The 10011-nt window shown below is 47.1% G+C and overlaps 1 long non-coding RNA gene across 1 annotated transcript in view; it reads right to left on the bottom strand.

The window, feature by feature from the left end:
• Nucleotides 1-10011, bottom strand: part of LOC307225433 — a 180651-nt gene that overhangs the window by 68796 nt on the left and 101844 nt on the right. The window lies entirely within an intron of this gene.

Here is a 10011-nt window from a genome sequence, read left to right as displayed (position 1 = left end):
CTCAATAAGCCTTACACCGCGGACCTTCAGCTGTGCAGCACACAATAAACTCTTGTCTTGTCACCTCTCCTCCCCACCTTCCCATCATTTTACAGTTGCGTCTATATTGGCCATGCTGACTGGAGCTGATGGGAGCTGGGCTCCACCATCTCTGGAGGGCCACAAGTTCCCCATCCCTGCTGTAGTGAGTCTAGTTACTTCCAGAACAGATTGCCATAATGAGCTCCAGATGGGACTGCCCTTTGGTTCAGAATGCAGCTACCAGGTTTCAGTCTGGAGTCAGTAGATGAGATAATACTACAACTATTCTCTTCTAGCAAAACTGGTTAGCAAGTTGTTTCTGGACTCGGTTCAACCCAAACACAGATCTTTGCTATCTTGTCCTTGATTCTTTTCTAACACTGGCATCCTGTACAGGCATTTTAAGGTAGTTCAGAAAACATACTTTCTGCTGCAAGTCTTATCCTGGAAATATGCAAATCCTACCATGGTACGACCAGGTTCCATGTGCGAAAACAGTTTGCTAAGTCTTGAGATAAAGTTCCCTGGGCAAACACACCCATGCAGTAAGTTCATGGGAGACTCTTGGCTGTAGCAGTTACTGAGTCCTTGATGCAGTAGGGACAGAAGCAGGGGACATTTGGCCAGATGTAGCAATGGGTTGGTGTTTGGGGCAGGCGCAGCAAACCAGTGTCGATAGTTAGAGCCAGCACTGGGTGGGACCATTCACAAAAGCCCTTTAATTTAGGTCAGGCTGCATCGGCAGAGGTGGGGAACCTTTTGCAACCTGAGGGCCACATTTACTTGTGGGCAACCAGAAGGGGGCCACATATCAGCAGTGAGTGTGGCCAGGACACACCCCACACTCCATGGCTCATATGCCCATCCATCCAGGCAATCAAGCAAGAAGTCTTACCACAACTCAAGGATATATTCCAGCCAGGTAAGATCACTAGAGGCAGGCCAGTGCAGAGGCAGGCCAGTGAGGGGTGTGGCTTGTGGAGGGATGACTTGGGCCTCTCAAGGACCGCATAGAGAGGACTAGAGGGCCACATTGGTCCCTCTGAGCCTGAGGGTCCCTATCATCAATGCTATAACAAGATAATTATTTCTCAGACAAGTGGGGATTAAAGGGGGGATGTATGTGCTGCATTGACTTCCTCAAAGTTACACAGCCTAAATAATGACAGGCTGTGTAAATTCAGAATGCAGGCAGACTGGATGATAACACAGGCCTGAGGACTCAGGAAACATCCCTGATGCTACCCTCCACGGGGCTCATGGTTGACTGGGGAGATTTAGCAGCTGGGAGAACTCAGTTGGTAGAGCATGAGACTCTTAATCTCAGAGTCATGGGTTTGAGCCCCAAGTTGGGCAAAATATTCCTGCATTGCAGGGGTCAGCCTAGAGAGCCCTCATGGTCCGTTCCAACTCTACAGTTCTATAATTCTATGATTCCAAGTGATGGCACTGGCGGCAGCAGTGATGGTGCTGGGATCAGGAACCTGGGCTTTGCCTTCATGTCCTGGAGGCTAGAAAGCATGATCCTGTGTGTCAGAAACTCAGAAAGCTGTGTTGATGACACAGCTTCCTCCCCCACACCCATGAGGAGGAGGCGCACTGGGCATTAAGGAAGCTCATGTTTCTGCCTTTGGAATAACTTGGTATAGACTGACTCTTGCTCCAATGTGCAGCAGCAGTAGAGCATGGGATGCTGAGGGCTATCCATGGTCTCTAGCACCAAATCCCAAGGTACATTGCAGTTGGCTCCTCCTCCTAGCAAGAGAAGTGGAGCCTATCTCAAGGCAAAGTGGGGCAGAGGTGCCTTTAAACACAGGGAAAGCACAGGAGCGGATGGCATCCTGCAGGCGCCCTGTCAATAGTGAAGGAACTGGAGTGGCTGTTCTGGAGGAAATGCCAAATATGAAAGTATCACAATGTTCTGTGAAAGATAGTAGCTGTTAAGTCTCTTTCAGATCCTTCCTTGGTTCTGTTGCTTCACTTTGGCTTGGACACCTCTTTTCTTCTCTCCCTGCTATCACTTTGGGAAAAGTTATTGATTGAGTGCCAGGATCAAATCAGCATTTTCTCAGCATGGAGATGCAGTGATCGAGGGAAGCTTCACCTCTTGAATTTCTGTGTCTCATGCAGAGGAGTCCTGCCTGAAATGGGTGGCATCCCTATAAATCCACTTTTCTCTAAAAATGATCTGGAGTTCAAGACCTTTTACTAAAATTGCATGCTGTTACCCTCTTACTTTCCCTATGATCCATTCCTTGGTCCATCTTCTCTCTAGTTAATTTATATTTTGTATGTCACGTTTGTGTCCCACTCTTCTGCTCATAGGTTTAGGACAGTATATATGGTATATCAGACTGTCTGATATTTATCTTCACAACAGGGAGGTCAAGCTGAGACTGTTACCCCAACCAAGTAGAGCAGGCTTCCTCAACCTCGGCCCTCCAGATGCTTTTGGCCTACAGCTCCCATGATCCCTAGCTAGCAGGACCAGTGGTCAGGGATGATGGGAATTGTAGTCTCAAAGCATCTGGAGGGCCAAGGTTGAGGAAGCCTGATCTGTGTGAGTGAAGAAATTTCTAAGAGTGTTGTCATTATAGATTGACACTTGTCAAATCCCTCTTCAACTGGCTGGATGCATATTTTTGATGCGATGCTCATCCTCATTAAATGTTTTGTGCCTAAAATGACAGCTGGATCTGGGCACTGCTACCCACATCCTCAGAGCTACCCAGTGAGCATCATGACTATGTGGGGGTTTAGCCCTCTGTCTTTTACATTTTTACAGTTCTGGAAATGTAATTCAGCACCCTTACTGGGAAGGAGGAAGCTATATTGTCAGGCCAGTTGATACCATGAGCCCCAGGGGCATCGCTAAACACTTAAAGGGTTTGGAGCACATGCTCCTGGTACAAAGTGACATGACATTTGCATCTTATAATGTACACGTATATGTCCCTCTGGGCAAATTGAGAAGATGGATAGCTGGGGGTCTCACCCCCAGCATTCACTGTTCACTGCCGCCAGCTGCCCCTGCCCTTTAAGCAAAATTGTAAAGGTTTCTAAAAGCGAGGCAGGAGCGGAAATTCAGGGCTTGGCACAGAAGGCCAGAGGCTCAGCCACCCCTACTTCACCATTCAGCAGTGCCCCCAGTGAACTCACTTTCAGCCTTCGTTTCTTAAATTCAACATTTCTACAATAACTTACCAGATACATGGCTGGTGTTTCAGACTAATGGCAACAGCAGCATTTAAAAGGTGGTTTTCCATGCTCGATAAAGCATGCTGCTTTTCGCCCTTGCTTGATGTGGCATCTGTCAAACGTTGGAGGGTTCGGATGCCTGTGAAACAGGGTTAACAATTACTTACCCCACAGCGGGGTTTCTGAGGCCAGACTTGCTAGACCAATTTATTATTAACGTGCAGGAGTGCTGCATTCTTTCAGCCTTGGCGGATGGGGTGGGGCTTTCTGCCAAACCCACGGATCTGGGTGCACCAGGGCGTGATGTCTGAGCAAGTCCTGGCTAAAAGCAGCTGTCCATTCCCTCTGGCTTCTGAACCCACCCAGCCACCCATCCATCCATCCGGGGTAGTACCTTGAGGATGTCATACAACCCATCCCCTGTCACAAAATGTTATTTCACTCTGTCTTTTTGCCCCAGCTGGCATTGCTCAGCAGAAGTTTTAACTTTAGCCCCATGAGTATGTCCACCCCTTTGCTGGAAGATCATGCGATATCCTCCACCCCCCCCCTTCCCCAAACTCTCTCATTGTTGTGGGGTGGGGGGGAGTTGATTCCAAAGAAGCTGTAATCATCCCTGCTTGGGAATGCAGAACAAATCTCTTCCAGATTGGGGTCTGGCTGGGGTGGAGTCACAAGACTCTCAGCTGAAAGGGGCTGCAAGCCCTTTTCTTCCCTCTCACCCCCTTTTTCTCTCCCCACAACTCTCAGCATCTCTGTACTCCAGGGCAGCAAAGGCTTGCTAATTTTTCTAATAAAATGAATGGAACGCTCCCTTGCCGTCCTGCAGTTAGACCACCCGGGGTTGTGATTCCATCCTTATCTTCTTAAAGATCAAGGTTTCCTATTTCGTCATGCTTAAATAGTGGACCACCATGGATCAGGCCACTTCGCTGCCAACACTGGTGCAGAGAAGTCACAAAGGGAGCAAGGTTACTCATTTCACTCCTTCTCTGTTAGGGCAGCTATCCCCACCCTGGACTCCGCTGGTTGCTCTGGCCTCCAGCTCCCATCAGACTTGTTGGGCAAAGTAGTTGTAGGCTACAGGTTTGGGGAAGATTGCATTTGAACACTGTTCTGTTCAAATGGATGGTGTGTGAAACTTTGCATCTTCCTTGAGCCCAGATTATGGAGGAGAGGAAAAAAGTATAACTGCACAAGCCAGAAAGATGGTTTGTCTTGCTTGCAATGTTTCTTCAGCGTCTGTACAAAAATGTGAATAAAACTAATTCGCACAACATATAAATGCATTTTAAAAGTAATAAATAAACATAGCAGAAAACTAGGAGAAAAGACGCAAATACCAAAACTCGGGGGGGGGGGGATTAGTAACAGAACAGGACAAAATTCCAAGCATCCTCCAAAATAAAAAAACCACCATCATCATCAAACCTTTACTGGCATCACATACAAACATTCAGAACAAATAGGCCAGTGCAATCTCGTCGCCATTTCAACAGTACAGTCATACCTCAGGTTGAAGTAGCTTCAAGTTACCGGTAAGTATTTTCAGGTTGCACTGCGTGGCAACCTGGAAGTAACGGAGCACGTTACTTCCGGGTTTCGCTGCTTGCACATGCGCAGATGCTAAAAATGACGTCACACGCATTCGCGGAAGCGCCGAAACACGACCCGCGCATGCGCAGACGCATCTTACATTTACTTCAGGATGCGAACAGGGCTCCAGAACGGATCCCATTCGTATCCAGATATACCACTGTACAGTCATTTGCCAAAGGGAAGAAGAGGTGAGCAAAAATAAAAAATGTCTGGGCAAACAGGAAGTTGTTTTAAATTGTTTTTAATATTGTTTTTAATGCTGTAATATGCCCTGGGACTGTAGGGCAGGTGTGTACCTAGGTTGGCCCCCACCAAGGGCCCAGGGGTGTGTGTGCACAAAAATCACAAAGAAAGACAGCTGCCGATTGCCAAGGGCACAAGGGATGTCAGGGGAGCAGTGCTGATGCACCTCTTTGCCAAGGGCACAAGAGAGCCTTGATGTCAGAAACTGGCAGGACATTAGAGGGGGGAGGGAAGGAGGAAGAGGATTCCAGCAAGGGGTGTAGCTGGGAATGGGACACACTGGGGCAAGCTGGGGGAGGAGAGGTTGGTGTAAGAAGAACTCACTGGGTGATAGAGGGTAGTGAGGGGATGGGGATCAATGCACAGGAATCAGAGCGGCAGGACCCATTACGAAAGCCAGAGGGGCTCCTGTCTCCATGAACATGGCGGGCTCTGGGGTGTAGGGAGTAGCAGGGGGACGCTCTAGGAGGCTGAGTCAGGCAAAAGGCATGTGATTCCTCAGCTGGAGGAGGCTTGGAACAGGTGAGGGTCGGTTCAGATGCTGCAATCAGCATGCAGAGTACAAAAGGAAGCAGAGCTGAGGTGCTGTGTCTGCTCAACTGCCCAGGTTGGTGGACCTTGGGTTGGCTGCTCCTGAAGCTCTCTGCAGGACTTTGCTTTGGTTTGGACTTTGGACATAAGGCTTGACCCTGAACTGGGGACTAGATATATTGACTTGCATGCCAGGTAGGCCAGGGGTTCAGGACACTCTGCTTTAGGGTGAATGCTGGATAGTCTATACATCAATAAATATACAGTGGTACCTTGGTTCTGGAACGGCTTAGTTGTTGAACAAATCGGCTCCTGAACACCGCAAACCCAGAAGTAAGTGTTCCGGTTGTTGAACGTTTTTTCGAAGCCTAATATCTTCTGCGGCTTCCAATTGGCTGCAGGAAGCTCCTGCAGCCAATCGGAAGCCATGCCTTGGTTTTCGAATGGTTTCAGGAGTTGAATGGACTTCTGGAATGGATTAAGTTTGAGAACCAAGGTACAATACCATTGTATAATGATAATAATTGTAATGGGTGGGGGAACTTTTTCAGTCTCACGGCCACATTCTTTTCTGGTTGGTCTTCCAGGGGCCAGTAATGGATGCAGTCACAGACTGAAGGGGGCTGAGGAATACCATACCATACCATACCCTCCAACATTTTCCCGATGAAAATAGGGACGTCCCATCCCATAATGATAATTTTACTATTTATACCCCACACATCTTACTGGGTTGCCCTATCCACTCTGGGCACCTTCCAACGTATATAAAAACATAACAAAACATTAAACTTTCTTTCAAAAACCCTTCCCTATACAAGGTTGCCTTCAGATGGCTCGGGGGTCGGATAACTCCACGCACTCCAACATTTTTCTGATGAAAATAGGGATGTCCTAAGGAAAAGCAGGACATTCCAGGTTCAAATTAGAAACTGGGTTGGCTTTTCTAAATCAGGGATGTCCCTGTAAAATAATAATAATAATAATAATAATAATAATAATAATAATAATAATAATAATAATAATAATAATTTATTTATACCCCGCCCATCTGGCTGGGTTTCCCCAGCCACTCTGGGCAGCTTCCAACAGAACACTAAAATACAATAACCTATTAAACATTAAAAGTTTCCCTAAACAGGGCTGCCTTCAGATGTCTTCTAAAAGTTTGGTAGTTATTTTTCTCTTTGACATCTGGTGGGAGGGCGTTCCACAGAGCGGGCGCCACTACTGAGAAGGCCCTCTGCCTGGTTCTCTGTAACTTGGTTTCTCGCAGCGAGGGAACCGCCAGAAGGCCCTCGGTGCTGTACCTCAGTGTTTCAGGCAGAACGATGGAGGTGGAGATGCTCCTTCAGGTATGGAGACACTTGGAGGCTCTGGAATATATGTACATTTTACCTTTCAACTGTAGGCTAATTTCAACACATACACACAGTCCTCTATCCTCTATACAGGAAAGAAGGAGTAACCCCATCCACAAAACTCTACATTTATAGCAATTGCTTCACTCAAAGAATCCTGGGAACTGCAGTTTACTTCTCACAGAGCTATAATTCCCAGGGCTCTTAAGAAAGTACAGGTCTGGTAATTCGGGAGGTGGCAGTGGGGGAGGCAGCATTGCTTTTGGCAATATCAGTAATGTATTTTGGCACAGGAGATGTTAAGTATTTGTGTTTGTAATTCTTATGTTACGTTTGGAATAGAAGTGCTTGTTGTAAACTGCGTTGAGGGCTCCAGCTGAGCCATAAGGAGGGGTCATAAATCTGGGAAATAAATAGAGAGAAATAAATATAAATGCAAATCCAGCTTCCAGAAAGTCTCCGTAGTATGAGAGATGTCACATTAAAATAGCAAAGAAATAGAAAAGAGGGACTGGCAAGACAATCCTACACATGTCTACTCAAAAGTAAGATCCAGGCAAGTGTGTTTAAATTGCAATCCTAAAAATACTTAATACTTATTTATTAATGTTTTCTGACATTTTCACCCCAGCTTTCTTCAGTCATGGCATGGCTTACGTGTGGCTCCCCTTTCAGAAGGACTCGCTTCTGAGTGAACAGGCATAGGATTGTGCTGTTTAGGCTTGTACAGGGGTGGGGGACCTGCGGCCCTCCTGATGCTGTTGGAGTCAGGCCCCCATCACAGTGAGCTAGCATGGCTAATGGCCAGGGATGGTGGGAGCTGTGGTCCAAAAACATCGAGAAGGCCGCAGGTTCCCCATCTCTGCCCTACAGCATAATGAAATGGCTGGTCCCCCAAGGATGCCCCTTTTGGACATTTGAAGTACAGTGGTACCTCGGGTTAAGAACTTAATTCATTCCAGTGGTCTATTCTTAGCCTGAAACTGTTCTTAACCTGAGGTGCCACTTTAGCTAATGGGGCCTCCCACTGCTGCCGCGCAACTGCCACGCGATTTCTGTTCTCACCCTGAAGTGAAGTTCGTAACCCGAGGTACTATTTCTGGGTTACTGGAGTCTGTAACCTGAAGCGTCTGTAACCTGAAGCGTCTGTAACCTGAAGCGTCTGTAACCCGAGGTACCACTGTATTCACATGCTGCATATAACAAAATGTGGCATTTAGGCACATAAAGGTAACTCAATGACTCTTCCCCCCCCGAACCCATTCAAGCCCTGCGGCCACCGTCTGAAGCCCTTCTTCGAGTGGTTTGGGGGGAGGCAACATGAGAACAGTCCTTTTCAATGATGGTCTGGTGCCATTTTAAGCAACGGCGTTTCTCTTTTCTGGGTGTTTGGGTCCTAACATGAAGGGCGTCATTGTGGCTTCTTTTAGTTGGACAGTAACTGTAGTCCTGCAGCTAAGCCACAGCTGTGTTCTCAGCCCTTCATTTGTGTCACTGTGTTTTTAAGTTTTTATCGCTGGTTTTAATTGCTTTCAATGTACGTCGCTTTGAGTTACTTCGTCGGAAGAGCAGCTACGCATGTTCGCAATAATAATAACTCCTGAGCAAATTGCTTCTGTTTGACGAAGCTCTATTTCCCATTGGAAAGGTTTTAAACGGCCTTGTTATTATGCATAAAAACCACACTAAGAGGAGGAAGAGTTGACTGAGTGTGGCGGGGGGAGAGGAATGATGCTGAGTGTTGGGGTGGTGGGTGGGAGGGTGTCTAATCTTGCACAGGTGAAACAAGTATCCTGTTTCTGCCCAGAGTCCACTCCTGGCTCATATTTCCTCATTAACTGGGAACACTGCTTAGTTGCAGGCAGTGCTAGATTTATGTATAGACTAAGTAGGCTTAAGCCTAGGGCATCTAAATCTAGGGGGCCTCGCTAGCCAGCCCGCTCCCCAGTGGGCAATCTCCCCCCTTCCAAAATTGCAAACCCAAGACTTCATGCAAAGACAGGGCAACTTGGGCCACTAAGTCTAGGGGGCCTCACCAGCCTGCCCTCTCCCCAGTGCTGCAGTCTCCCCTCTCCCAAAATTGTAAACCCAAGACTTCATGCAAGGGCAGGGCAACTTAGGCCCAGCAACAAATAGAGTCAGGGGTAGCCAGTGGGGCACAATTTGAAGCAGTAGGGCACAACTTTAATTTTTATTTTTTTTTGGCAGGGCCCCAATTTACAGCCAAAGTCTGCAAAATCTTATAGATATAAATAAAATACATCTAGATGGCCCTGAAGCAGGTGCCCCCTTAGGAGTGGCCTGCAGGGCCCAAGTTGGCCCAATTGCCTTAAGTTCAGCCCTGATGAGACTGTGCAGGGGTTGGACTGACAAGCCTTCTATGTCCCTTGTGTCACTATTCAGAGTACAGACTGGAAATAAAGGGGGGCATTTATTGGAAATCGGTTTTGTCACCTCTTCCCCCCAAACCCCAAGACAATGAGCCCAGCCACCTTTTATTCACATAAGCACTACACTACAGCATGGCCATAAACTTGTACGTTCAACCGGTGAAATATACACCCAATATGTAGCAATGGAGATTTATGTTACTGCTTTATGAATGAACACTGTGTTTTATGAATGGACTCTGTATTTTGTGAATTACCTAAGAGCCACCAATAGGGAGCTCTAGAATCTGACAGCTAACCTATTGGATACTACCAAACAGCGACCCCTATTGCTGAAAGCAGATAACCAGCAGGAAACGCTTCAGCTCAGCCTTTACACTGTTGACTGAACACCCCCTGCTGTGCAGATAATGGAGAAAGCTCATAAATTGTATCCCTTTTGGCATCCTGGCCAACTCTATTACGCTGGTGTAAACCCTGGTGCACCAGAAGCACAGAATAGCAGCAAATACAATCCGCTCATATGTCAGCAACTGATAAGACTTGTCAACCAGTTCTTCCAAATTCTTCCTAAATTATAAAGCTCCAAAATATAGGCCAAAAGAGAGCAGGTCTGGGAAGCATGAGGCATACAATGGGCACCACCAGTGAAAAGACCCTGCTCCATG

Source organism: Podarcis cretensis (assembly GCF_951804945.1).
Source record: "Podarcis cretensis genome assembly, chromosome: 10".
Classification (NCBI taxonomy): Eukaryota; Metazoa; Chordata; class Lepidosauria; order Squamata; family Lacertidae; genus Podarcis; species Podarcis cretensis.
Note: the sequence above shows the minus strand (reverse complement) of the source record. Positions and strands in the feature narration are given on the sequence as shown.